This window comes from Gambusia affinis, linkage group LG03, assembly GCF_019740435.1.
Source record: "Gambusia affinis linkage group LG03, SWU_Gaff_1.0, whole genome shotgun sequence".
NCBI lineage: Eukaryota > Metazoa > Chordata > Actinopteri > Cyprinodontiformes > Poeciliidae > Gambusia > Gambusia affinis.
Window position 1 is genome coordinate 13,645,042 of NC_057870.1, and position 12,281 is coordinate 13,657,322.

The 12,281-nt window shown below is 40.8% G+C and overlaps 1 protein-coding gene across 7 annotated transcripts in view; it reads right to left on the reverse strand.

Moving 5' to 3' along the window:
• The window catches only part of sorbs3 (sorbin and SH3 domain containing 3), a 30,704-nt gene extending 19,558 nt beyond the window's left edge, over window positions 1-11,146 (reverse strand). For 3 of the 7 annotated variants that reach the window (XM_044111247.1, XM_044111245.1, XM_044111240.1), the window contains exon 1: window positions 5,845-6,049. The gene's annotated coding sequence lies outside the window, so the exon portion shown is untranslated. Of the gene's footprint in view, window positions 1-5,844; window positions 6,051-9,271; window positions 9,315-11,123 lie in introns of those variants that run through there. The other 4 variants (XM_044111246.1, XM_044111244.1, XM_044111243.1 and 1 more) reach the window with 3 other exon arrangements.
• Between the last annotated feature and the right edge of the window lie 1,135 nt (window positions 11,147-12,281).

Sequence of the window (12,281 nt, forward strand, 5' to 3'; positions counted from 1 at the left end):
GATGGCGAGGAGGGTGGGGGGAGCTCTTTCCCACTCTGAATGAGGCGGGAGTCTGTAGGAACTAAATAGTCCACAATGACTTTGCAGGGATGAAAACCACAGCTTCTACACTGCTTCAAAACCCTAAAGCCCTACCGAAGAGCGGCAGCGTTTTTTGCGTTCTTATGTTGCCATCAAAACTGTGTTCCCATAATAACGGTAACTGAGATGGATAAAGTTGGAGAGTTAGTATAAGGTTTAGACTCTGCTCTCCACTGTAAGCTACAGCTTTGCAGCTTGACGTTGAAGTGGGGAGTAAGTGTTGGCCAGACTTCTACAGCCTGGAAGCTGCCTGACACAGTTTGCACTAATGTGTTTTCCATGTGGCATTTGCAGCTGACTATCAGAGTCCATAATCACTGCTGTCAAGAGAAAAGCATGAAGACTAGAAACTCTCAGTCTCGCTGTTCGGCTCACTCAATGACTGAGTCTATGTTGCAGTTGACTGACAACAGCGTCGCTCATTTGAATCATCATCTTCCAATGAATTGCGTTACATAACAGGAAGAAAACAGATTGGGACATTGTGACAATAACAACGGCGTTAATGCACAGGCATGCCAACTTATTCATCATCCATGGTGATAGTCGTTGGATTATTCAACCAACTGTGCAAACAGCAACATTACAAACAACGGCTTCAGCTTACTGCCTGTGTGTTTTTACAAGCTGCTCTCTGTTCATACCTGATCACTAGAAGAGGTCTATTGAATTTATGAACAAACGGCAGAATGAATCATTTTCAAGTTCTTTTCACGAGGAGTATGAACACATGTTTTCTCATTCAGTCTCAACACACAGGTCCAAACAGAAACTAGTGTCTTACATAAAAGTGTTCACATTCAACCATGTTATAAGACAAACTGCAGTGTGTTTCTTTTTGTGTGATAGAGTGACATACAGTAGTTTATAAATGTAAAAATTATGTAAAAGGATACATGGTTTTCATTATTTCTTCAAAATTAAGATCTCTATAGATCTTAATTTGTCATTTATAGGTCCCCTACTAACACATGTTAAACTGTAAATATGACTTCTTATGACTGTCTTTAAAAATTTATTTTTTTTGCTTGCATGAATCAAAACCTCAACCGATTTTTCAACCTCTGCTGTGAATCTCTGCAGCTCCTCCAGAGTCGCCTCCAGAGTTCAGCTTGCAGCTTGATATTGAATGATCTTTTCATGATTGATTGAATACAAAGGTGCAATTTCCATGTATTTGACTGTAAAATATTTAAAAACCTTGTTCTGTTTATTCCATTTAATAATTATGCAACATCTGTCTTGATAAAATCCCAATAAATCACAGTTCACAGAGAACCTTTGCTGCACTCAAAGAAACATTTACACCAGAAAGTAAAAAAGAGACATTTTTGCAATTTACTTAAGTTAAATTTACTTAATACTGTGCTCAATGATCAAATATCAGGTGAAATATCTCTTTCATATTTAACATAGATTATGTGCAGCACAAGTTATTTGAAGTCTAAGTTCCAGCACTTGACTCATCGCTTGTTTTTGTTTTTTTTATTCCTTTTCAAAGAAGTAGCAGATCTGTTTTATCTCACATGGTAATGTAAAAACTTGTGTCATAACAGTGGCTTTGTCTGGGTTTTCTTGGAGGCACAAAAAAGAAAATCCATCCCAGGACTGCTTCAGTCCCTCACGCATTCCCCGGCTTTGAAAGCGCCAAACACGACCCTACCTAATAAGGAAAATTCAGAGATGATATCAAGCGAGAAAAACCTGATTCAGAAGTCTGACTTCTTGAGTTTCTTTCCAAATGCTCGGAGCATTCTTACGTAATTACAGAAACTCAAGACACAGTTTCGAGCTAAAGCATGAAGACCAGCTTTTAGGACCTTGATGCAATCCTTGTGAAACGTGAACGTCATAGTTCACATATTTACAAGGCTAGACCCCCCGCTAGGTGAGAGGTCCATTATCACCCCCCGATCAGAATAAGAGGGTTAGAAAAACAGAACCATAAAAGGCCCCATGTCTTCCTTGGAGAAGGAGATGATGTTCTGTTTCAGACATGCTTTCACTCTAGCTGGATTTTATGTTTCCAGCTCATTTCATATCTGCTAAGGTTTCACATGCAGCTCAGCTCAGCGCAGCCGAGAACGTGGGAAATGAGAATCAGAAGACTTTGACTTGAAGATCTCCGCATCTGTTCCCAGGAAATTTAAACAGATTGTTCGCGAACCGAACCAGATGTTTCTCTGAATCTGAAGCAAACAAAACTGCACAGAATAAATAAAATGTACTCAAGTTACTTTGGTCAGGCATAAGTTGCTTTTTTTCTTTCCCTTTTTGCTTTTTTTATTCTTTTACAATAAACTGTTATCTGAAGTTCTTGAGCCAAAGCTGAGCAACTCAGCAGCTCCAAGGTCAGTGAACTTAACCACACCCATGCAGTTCCTGTGAGCCACAATAGGAGATTATCACACACCTCTGATATTAACAGTAGCACAACAGTAGTGCAACAGGAACGCATTTTCCTAATTCCTCATAGAAAAACATACAAACAGGAATAAATCACACATCAAAGAGCTCTTATCTGAAAAGAGTATCACTGAACATGCAAAAATCAGCAAATCTTTCTCTTTTCCAGCAGAAAAGAGAAAGATTGGGCCCCAGTGAGAAGAACCAGATGGATTATCTCCTCTGTTTCACTCCCTGTGGAAGGAACTGTTGTTTTTCTACGCACCAACGCAGTTGTCAGGTTGACAGGCCCGCTTAACAAAATCAGTGGCGAGGCTGACCCCTGGGGCCGCTCTGATCAATACCAGTAAAGACATGATTTGTGGTCAGAGGCTGAATCGTCCTGTCATTAAGTCAGGGACAAAGAGCTCTAATGAAACTGACCTGCATTCATTAACACATGCTTAGTCGTCTGTAAACAGGGCGGTGAACAGAGTTAATCATTGACTTCAATGGGTGGGGGCGGTTCAAGTTGTGCTTACTTCCACGACATCATAGTCCATGTTCAGCCGAACACTGATGGCCTTGTAAAGTAACTACAGCCTTTGAACTTTTCCACGTTTTATTATGTTACAACCATGAACCTGAATGTGTTTTATCAAGATATTAAGTGACAGACTAAGACAAAGTAGATAATTGACAGGAAATAGCACGCGGTTTTCACATTTAAAAATAAAATAAAAATCTGAGAAGTGTGTTGTGCATTAAGCATTCTTTACTCCAGTACATGTGGATGAAATTAACATCACCTAATCAACGAATAGGGCATAAATTCAGCTGTTCTGTGAAGGTCACAGATGTTGTTTAGGGAACATTAGAGAGTTAGCATCATGAAGACCCGGGAACACAGCAGGGAGAAAGCTGTAGAAAAATTGAAAGCAGGTCTGGGTTAGGAAAGGTTGAACTTCACAAAGCACTAGTTATGAGATAAAAAAAAAAAAAAAAAGAATATGCTACAACCGCGAACATACCACGGTGTGGCTGTCCATTTAAACTGACAGGAGAACAGCGCTAATCAAAGAAGCAGCTGAGAGGAGCTGCAGAAATCAGCACATCAAATTAGACAATTTGTTGATGGGACAGCCGTTCATCATTCACACCACGATTGTGGCCCTCATGGCACAGTGCTACGAAAATATTGGGAACACAACATGTCAAAGGCTGGTCTCTGGTAAGAAGAAACAAAAATTTTAGTTTTCGGCAAACATTGAAAATGACGTGTGGTTGCAAGTGGTTCGAAGCGTGTTCAGGATGAGACCATTTCAAAGTCAAATTAAGAATCTGATTTTAAGTTGGTTAACTATCTCATCTCTGTCTAAGTTCGATCTGTTTTAGGGAGAAGAAAGGGCAAACCTACGCAAAATTTGTAAAGAAATACCCGTAAAGAATTGCAGCTATAATTACAGCAAAAGGTACAATTGCAACTGCATCCCACACTTTTCAGATTTATATTTATGTGCACTTTCAAAACCATTTACCACTTTCCTTCCAGGTCACAACAAAGAGGTTTTGTAGAAAGCTACAACAGACAATCGCATTTTAGACAATATTAAATTTGTGAGTATTATCTGATAAAATGTGAAAAGGTTTGATGGGTTTGTATGCTGCTGTCACTTAAAACATGCAAAAAATAAATAAAAAAAATGATAAGAAAAGCCAAATCTTATCACACTCACAAGAACATAGATTTGCTTCTCTTCAACAAGTTATATATGTGGGTCATAAAACCCATTAGCCCTGGTCCTGGAAAGTGACGAGAGTGCTAATTACAAGCACATCACTGGATAAATAAATGGACGTTTTATAGACACAATAAATGAGTCACGGTTCAGCTACGCGAGAGGTCAGAGCCGTGAGGCTGATCATACAGCCGCGCTGCCCTTTTGCAGCTCTGCAGATGTTCAGACGGAGCCCATACAAGGTCCTGCAGCTGTGAGTTTATTATATGTAGTTGTAGTTGCAGATACACAAATTCATCAGGGAGGGAAGTGTTTCACCTCCATGTATGGTGCTCCTCTGGCCGGAGCAACAGGAGGGGTCTGCGTGCTTCTTGTCAATAGAGAGGCAATGCGCTCCCAGAAGAAGCTGCAGGCTCATAAATCAGAACCTCTCCCAACAAGAGGAGCCCTTTCCAAGTAGATGCAGTCCTGTGAAAAAGTATCCCCGCCCCCACCTTACATATCATACATATTTTGTTTGCTTTTTGTTGTCAGATTTGAGAGTTTCAGGTCGTCAAACAAAAGGTTAATACCAGGCAGAGGCCAACCTGAGTGATTACAGTTTGACGAGTCAGTTATATTGAATGCATTTCTTACTGAAAAAAGTCATTTTCACCAAAACCATTCGAGGCTTTACAGCTTTGACTCTTTCACACCACTGTCAGGAATTTTACAGCAAAGATGTTTTTGTGCAGAAATGTCTTCACTCAGTCACAACGGAGAGTTATTATGGTTTATTTAAGGTAATTCCAACATTCAAACATGAGCATTGAATAGACCAATCCAATATATATATATATATATATTTTATTTATTGTCAATCAGAGGTGGACTTGTGAGTGCTTTTTTTGGATCACTGTCCTGCTATATGACACAAGTGGGCTTTAGCGTTCTCATTTTTTCTGCTACAGAGCTCTAATTGATGGCAGCATCAATTACAGTAAGTCCTTCAGGTCCTGGAGGGTGCAAATGCGTTTTCAAAGCACTGTAAACCCATTCTGATTTGGTTCTGTAAAAATAATAGAATTTGAGAGCATTCCTCAGTGAAGTCTCAAAGTCAGGGCATGAGAAAGTACGCTCACAATGCAGAAAAAAAAGTCCCAAATCCTCATGCCTGTCACTTTGCATCCTCAAAGCTTAGTGCAGTCTGTGGATATGAACCTCAGCAGCTGGACAAAATGTAATGTGACAACAAAAAAAAGAGTCACAAAGAGAGTCAGCTGTTAAATTCACCCCGACAATCTGGGGGCCATTAGGCTTAAAATCTCCAGCAGGATGGGAAAAGGAGGGAATATATTTCCGTTCTCGAAAGCTTCCCTGCTCTATCCAGTTCCACTGCGGCCACTGTAAATACCTATGATGGATGGCATATTTGCAGACAATATCCACCAATTCTTTGCATGTGCGTCCTCTCTCCTTACCTAAAGGTGCCTTTGTTTGTATACGCAGTGGCAAAAGACACCAGACACCACGGAACCTGCCTTTAATCCCTGAACAGTCAAACAGGTTACTCCGCACTCTCCAGAAACCACCAGACACATCTCTCTATTCACCCACGCAGTTACTACCTGTTGTTTTCAAATTCAGCACTTGAACTCACCGCCCCTGTTGGCGTCGACCTGTGAACTCACGCGTCTTTCTCTCCGCCTCAGCAGTGCACCAACGCCTCGACGCAGGACCCCTCTGCACTTTCTCTCACTCTCTCTGACTCCTGAAACTGGCCAGGACACACAATCTCTCTCACACTCCTAGCCCTTGTTCCGCCTGCCTCAGCGCGGAGGACTTCCCGGTTGACAGGCATCGTCATGGCAACCCACATTTCAGCACTACGTTCAAAAAGGCACCCCCCCAGCTCCTCCTGGCCTGTCAGTTTCTGCGGACGCCTCCTCCTCACATTGTTGTGATGAGGTGATATATTTGCAGGCGGGGGGGTTTAGCCGAAGGGAAAGGCAAATAGTTCATCACCTTCACCTCCCCAAACGCTGCTCCGTGACTCCCTGATGTCCTGTCCTAACTTTATCTCCCTCATGCCTCGCTCTCTTTTTGTAGACATGGCTTTGTGTGTGTGCATGTGTTCGTGTGTGTGTCTGTGTGTGGGCAATGACCAGATCCCTGCCTGGCCAAAGGCTTGATAGGAGGGAAAAGGGCCTCTTCTGTTCCTGATGCAGCTCTGGGAGTGCTTCAAGGTGATTACTCTATCCCACATAGTCAAGCACTGACAGCACAAGTCCTACAGAGTGGTTTCCCATGATCACACACGCATGCACGCACGCACACAGCTGTAATTTTGTATGCCAATGTTGAGAAAATAGCTCGGAGCCTGATAGATGTTTGCCCTGGTGAAGGCAAATTATTCAAATCAAGAGATGTGTTCTCTTCACAGATAAGTCAGTCAAATTTCAGGGTTGATCACCGATTGTCACAGCCAACAACAGCCCAAAAGGAGCACAAGTTGCTGCTTTTGCACGGAGTTCCTGTAAAATTAAAAGGCTAGGATTTCCAGTTTGCCCACGGTTCTTGCCAGCGAAGACAAAGCTCAAAATTTAACTTTTTGGCTTGCCTTGGCCCTGTCTCTGCAGCCAGCTGTGCAATACACCCTCACCCTTCATCAGCAAAGATTGTGAGCATTTGAAAAGGGAGCAGAACCTTCAACAATTAGTGGTGTCAATGTATTTACTACATGAGAATGTTGAAAACTACCACCCAGCCACAATTCTTCTTTTCTTTTAGTTACAAATGCAAAAAATTATTTCACTGTGAATTTTTAGCTGTGAACTATCCATGGTGTGTTTTACTGAAAATATTCAGATTTTGTTGAAAAACCTTCTAAGTTTTTGGTCAACCCAAATCATGAGGGGAGGGGTTTAGATTCTCATTCCACAAAAAGAAATACATGCCCTGATTTGTTTTAGTGGGGGTCAATTGGTTTCTATTTTCTTGGTCTAGAAATACCTTTATATTTGTCTATTCTAAGCAACAAGAATGAGATTTGGGTCAGTCTTCCTTGGAAAACTGTTACTGTTTTTCAAGAAAGTGCTATTAATCAGATTTCATCAATGTGTCCCTGAGTTTGTTATTGAGTTAAGGTTACTGGATCTTTGTGCTCCTTCTTGCTATGAAATAAAAATGAAAGAAAATAATGTGGCTATGAAATCATGCTTTGGTTTGTGCCTAAAATTTTGCACTTGACAAAAATCTTCCCTGAAAAATGATTAAGAAGCCATCTGCAACAACTGTCTGTGCTGTCAGGCCGAAATCCTTCGGAAAATCTACTGTAGCGTAGACATCCCCGGTTTAACGCCACCTGCTGAGCTTGAGATCACTTCATGGACTTCCAGACATTTTGGTGGTAATAAAACAGGTGATGACTATTTGGGAAGAGTACGTGATTTGAATAAAATGACCAGACGTCATCATTGGAGATCTTCGGTAATAACTTTGAGCCCCATTCTTTTTACAGCCTATACACCATCAGGCTGTCTTTTTCACTTTGCACTGAAAAAGACAGAAGTTGTTTGAGCTAAACTTGCATGAGCTCAGACTGAAGTCAGAGGCACAGAAAAAGAAAAACAAGCGCCGTATTATGTGACATCCTGCTGAGGGAATTTGTGCTTTACTCCCAAAGTGTGTTTATATTGTCAGTGGAACACAATACACCTGAAGATAACATCTTTAATGAGTAATCTATTTGTTTTGCCATCATTATGCTGCCTGGCTTTATGCTGAAACCAAAGCACTCAGCCCTTTCAATAATTTAGTGCTGTGGCTCGGCTGAGCGAAGCCTGGGGGCAGATATCCATTTACCGGGCCCGTCGCCTCATGGGGTTGTTTTTGCCAAACACTTTAGCTTGGGAACATGATGGGCATGCTGGGTAATGAAGGCTCCCAGGAGGGGAGCTCACTTCATAATGTGCGTCCTGCGTGGAGCAGACTTTCACCCCGCAGTCCTCACATGTGACAACCTGTCACTCCACAGCTAAATGAGGCAATCACGCAGGAGGACACTGGGAGATTTGGCTCGTTCACACATTCGGTTCGCAAAAACAAATACAAGAACGAGATCCTCTTTTCCAGCTCTGTTTTTTTTTTTTTTACTCTGAAAACACAACAACAACTGAGACGGGAAGGAACTCGGCGCTGAATCTGGCGCTTCATGGTGAAGGATGGATTCCTGCAGACCATCGCTGCACCGTAAAGACCAACTGCAGCTCCCATAACACACGGTGCCAGCAGCGCAGTCCTGCCGAGCCTCATTAAAAGGATAACAGCCAGATTCCAGTGAGCAAACAAACCATGACATAAACTGGTTATGTAATCAAAACCTCCATCACTTGCTGATTACGTCCCGGGGCGTTTTTGTTTTGTTTTGTTTCTTTGTTTCTTATTATTTGTATACCACCAGGTTCCCTGAGACGAGAGACAGCAAGTCTGCAGAAATCCCTGGATGACAATATCACCAAATGCAGATATGTCTACATAGAAACGTGTACAGGCAGATTTAAATCAAAATGTAAAGAAAAGATAGAAACCTGTTGCTATCATGCAAACCTTTAAACGCTGATGGTTTGTTTTTGGCAGCAGGCAGCAGTTTTGGATCATAACCATAAAAAAGAGATAAATTCCTCTGTGTTGATGCCTGTTGTTTTGTTGTTTTCCAGATTGCATGAAACTGTAACTTGGACACATTTGTAACAAGTACAACCTAAAACAGGAGGCAGTTTCCAGATAAAGATCTGGTGATAACCCGTTTCTGAACTGAAGGTGTTAATGTGGCACTATCTACCTCATGTTACACATGGTTGCTAAAAAGTTGCCCGGCCACATTGTGAGGATAACTGAGAAAACATCTCAACAACAACCCAACAGTACTACTGAACTACTTTTTCAATCAGAAATGACATCAGCGAAAAGGATTTCAAATCAGGTTTCGGTGATCAAATAAAAAGGTATGAAAATCAGAACCTCCATGTGATTTTCTATTTCCCTCCCTGTCAGCCTGAACCTGTTAGGAGTTGTACAGTACTTACAGACGAGTGCCGGCTGCACAGCGATGTCTCCACAGCTCTGCAGACGAGAGGAAGTGAATGAAAAGGAAGGAGTGAACCTCACAACCACCACTCCTCTCTCCCTTTTTTCCCCCTCCCTCTTGTTTTTTTTTTTTCTCTTTTTGAGGACAACAGGGTGGCTTTTATCTCTGCTGAATGATTCAGCCCCGGCTCTGAATGTCGTCTGAATGTTTGACTGGCTGTCCGTGGGCATGCACATATGTACATTGAACACGGGTCTGTTTATCGTGTGTGAGCTTGTACTTTAAAGCTCATCAGGGAGAAGCTGCTCAGTAATAGTTTCCATCCACAGCTGGAAATAATAGAGATTCCCATCCAGGCACAGGCTGCACTGGAGCCACCCTCCGGTGCTTCACATGCTGCTGAGAGAGGGAGTCCATTTCGATAGCCATCCCAATAAATGGGACTAAATGACACATACGTTATACGTCATCGTGAAGGGGAGCGTTCCCTGCAAAAACACAAAATCTTACCAAGAATTGCTGGTTTAGTTTCCAGTACAAATAACTCGGCACACTTAAAATAAGATAAAGTTAACTTGCAAGCAACTTTTCAACTAGAAATAGGAGCTGAATGTTAGTCAGTGACTCTTTTACATCGAAGGCAAAGTACACAAAATAATCTGCCAGTGAAACAGAACATTTTCCAATATTGTAAGTTGTATTATGGGAAAGTTATAATATGGAAATATGACTTGTTCCACTGGAAGACTATTTCATTTATAACTCATACTTTGCCATCAATGTAAAGGAATCATTGACTTAAAAGAAACTCCCACACCAAGTTACTTGCTAGTTAATTTTGTCTTATTTCAAGTTTAGTAAGATATTTGTAGCGATGTCTAGCACTGAAAACTAGTCCGAAAATAATTGGTAGGATTTTGTGTTTTTGTTGTTTTTTTTTTGCAGTGTGGAACAAATTGCTATGGCTATTTCTTTCAGGAAGACCAGCGGACTGCATCCAGATGAAGAATGTGGAGAGTGGAGTCAATCAATCAATCAATCAATCAATTAATCAATCAATCAATCAATCAATCAGTCAAATTTTATTTGTAAGGTACCTTTCAGCAACAAGTCATTTCAAAGTGCTTCACATCATTTAAGCACAAAATTACAAAGTCATTGAACACACAGTCAACAACATTACATTTTGCACATCCGATTATTGATTAATGTTTCATGATTAGGTTTCAAAAGCAACTCTAGACAGCTGGGGTTTTTAGTCGAGATTCAAAGGAACTCAGTGTTTCAGCTGTTTTGCAGTTTTCTGAAAGTTTGTTTCAGATCTGTGGTGCATAGAAGCCGAATGCTGCATCTCCACGTTTGGTTCTGGTTCTGGGGATGCAGAGCAGAACCAGAACCAGAAGACCTCAGGGGTCTGGAAGGTTGAGACAACAACAGCAGATCTTTAATGTTTTGCGGTGCTCAACTGTTCAGTGATTTATAAACCAGCAACAGTATTTTAAAGTCTAGGAACCCTTTTAACAGAAGAAGACTCCAACAGAACGAGGTCCAGTATGATGGGATATTCCCCGGGCATCGGGAGGAAGCACTGGTCCAAGAGTACTTTCCGTGTGATAGAAAATCTTAGGACATGGCTGGACTAGAGACAGCACAAACGCCACTGCTGTTTCACAAGCCACATTTTGAGAATCCTGATTCTAGAAGAAATCTGATGGTAAATTCACTTATGTTTTGTTCCTCTGCAGGTCTGTTAAACTATTCCTGACTAAGCTCTGAAATGTAGATGTTAGGAAGCCCAAATATTCATAAAATCACATGCACATCCTGTTTCAGTGCAAGTCACTACTTACCCTCTCAGTGAGAAGAACAGTTAAGTCACAAAGGAAGTGTGAGAAATGTCTTTTTAAATGTTATCAAGTGAGTTGGCTGTTTATCTGTGGAAATGTGAAGTCTCTGTTCAGTGTCTGAGTAGTTTATCTGGTAATTCCCACTCCAAGGATTCCTTCACAAGGAGATCAGAGGCAGCTCCACGCCGCAGTCCAAGATAAATATTTAACAGGTAGACTGTGTGATCAGAGACCAAAGGTCGCGCCTCTGTCCATTCCTCTGGAGCTTATCCACACGTCCAACTACTCCACTCTGAACATGACCTGTTCTGACTGGACCATTTGAATAAGTAAAAAACTCTCATGGAGAAAAAATAAAGTCAATTTTCTAGATATTACATTCTAATAAAGATGCACAAAACTTACATTAAAATCCTCGATTCTGGGGAAAAAATTACAGAATGCCTTCTCTGCAACAGGCAGCAGTTTCTAAATAAAAAAAAAAAACTAAAATTATGAAAACACAATGCATTTTGCCAAAAATATCACAACTGCCGAGTCTTGTAAGGAGATGCTCACACTGCCTCTCAGTGGCTTCAAAATGAATTGCAGGGCCCAGAGGCTTTTCCTGAGAAAACATCTCAACAACAACCCAACGGTAAGCCATGCAATGAACTACTTTTTCAATCAGAAATGACATCAGCGAAAAGGATTTCAAATCAGGTTTCGGTGATCAAATAAAAAGGTCATAGATGAATGACTGAATATAGTATGAAGCACTTTGCGGTCCTCTGGGCTTAATGAAACTCTACTTAAGTACTGGCCTTTTATCATTTTGCCATAGATAAAAACGATTCACATATACAGCACACCAGCAGCCAAGACAAACTAAAATTTTTTGTTTCTGGGAACTGATCCATCGATATGTTACCATGGTTCCTGTAGTTTCACTCAACTTTTGCCAGATTTGGGCTGGAAGGATTGGCTCTTTTCATTTGAAAATAAAACAAAAAATTAATTAACACTGTTTGTTAATGTTGACTTGAGCAATGTAGGGTTTTTTAAAAATACATGATGAAAAAAAAAATCTGTACATTTTTTATAAATTTAATAAAATTAATACATAATAATAATAATAATAATAATAATAATAATAATAATAATAATAATAATAATAATAAT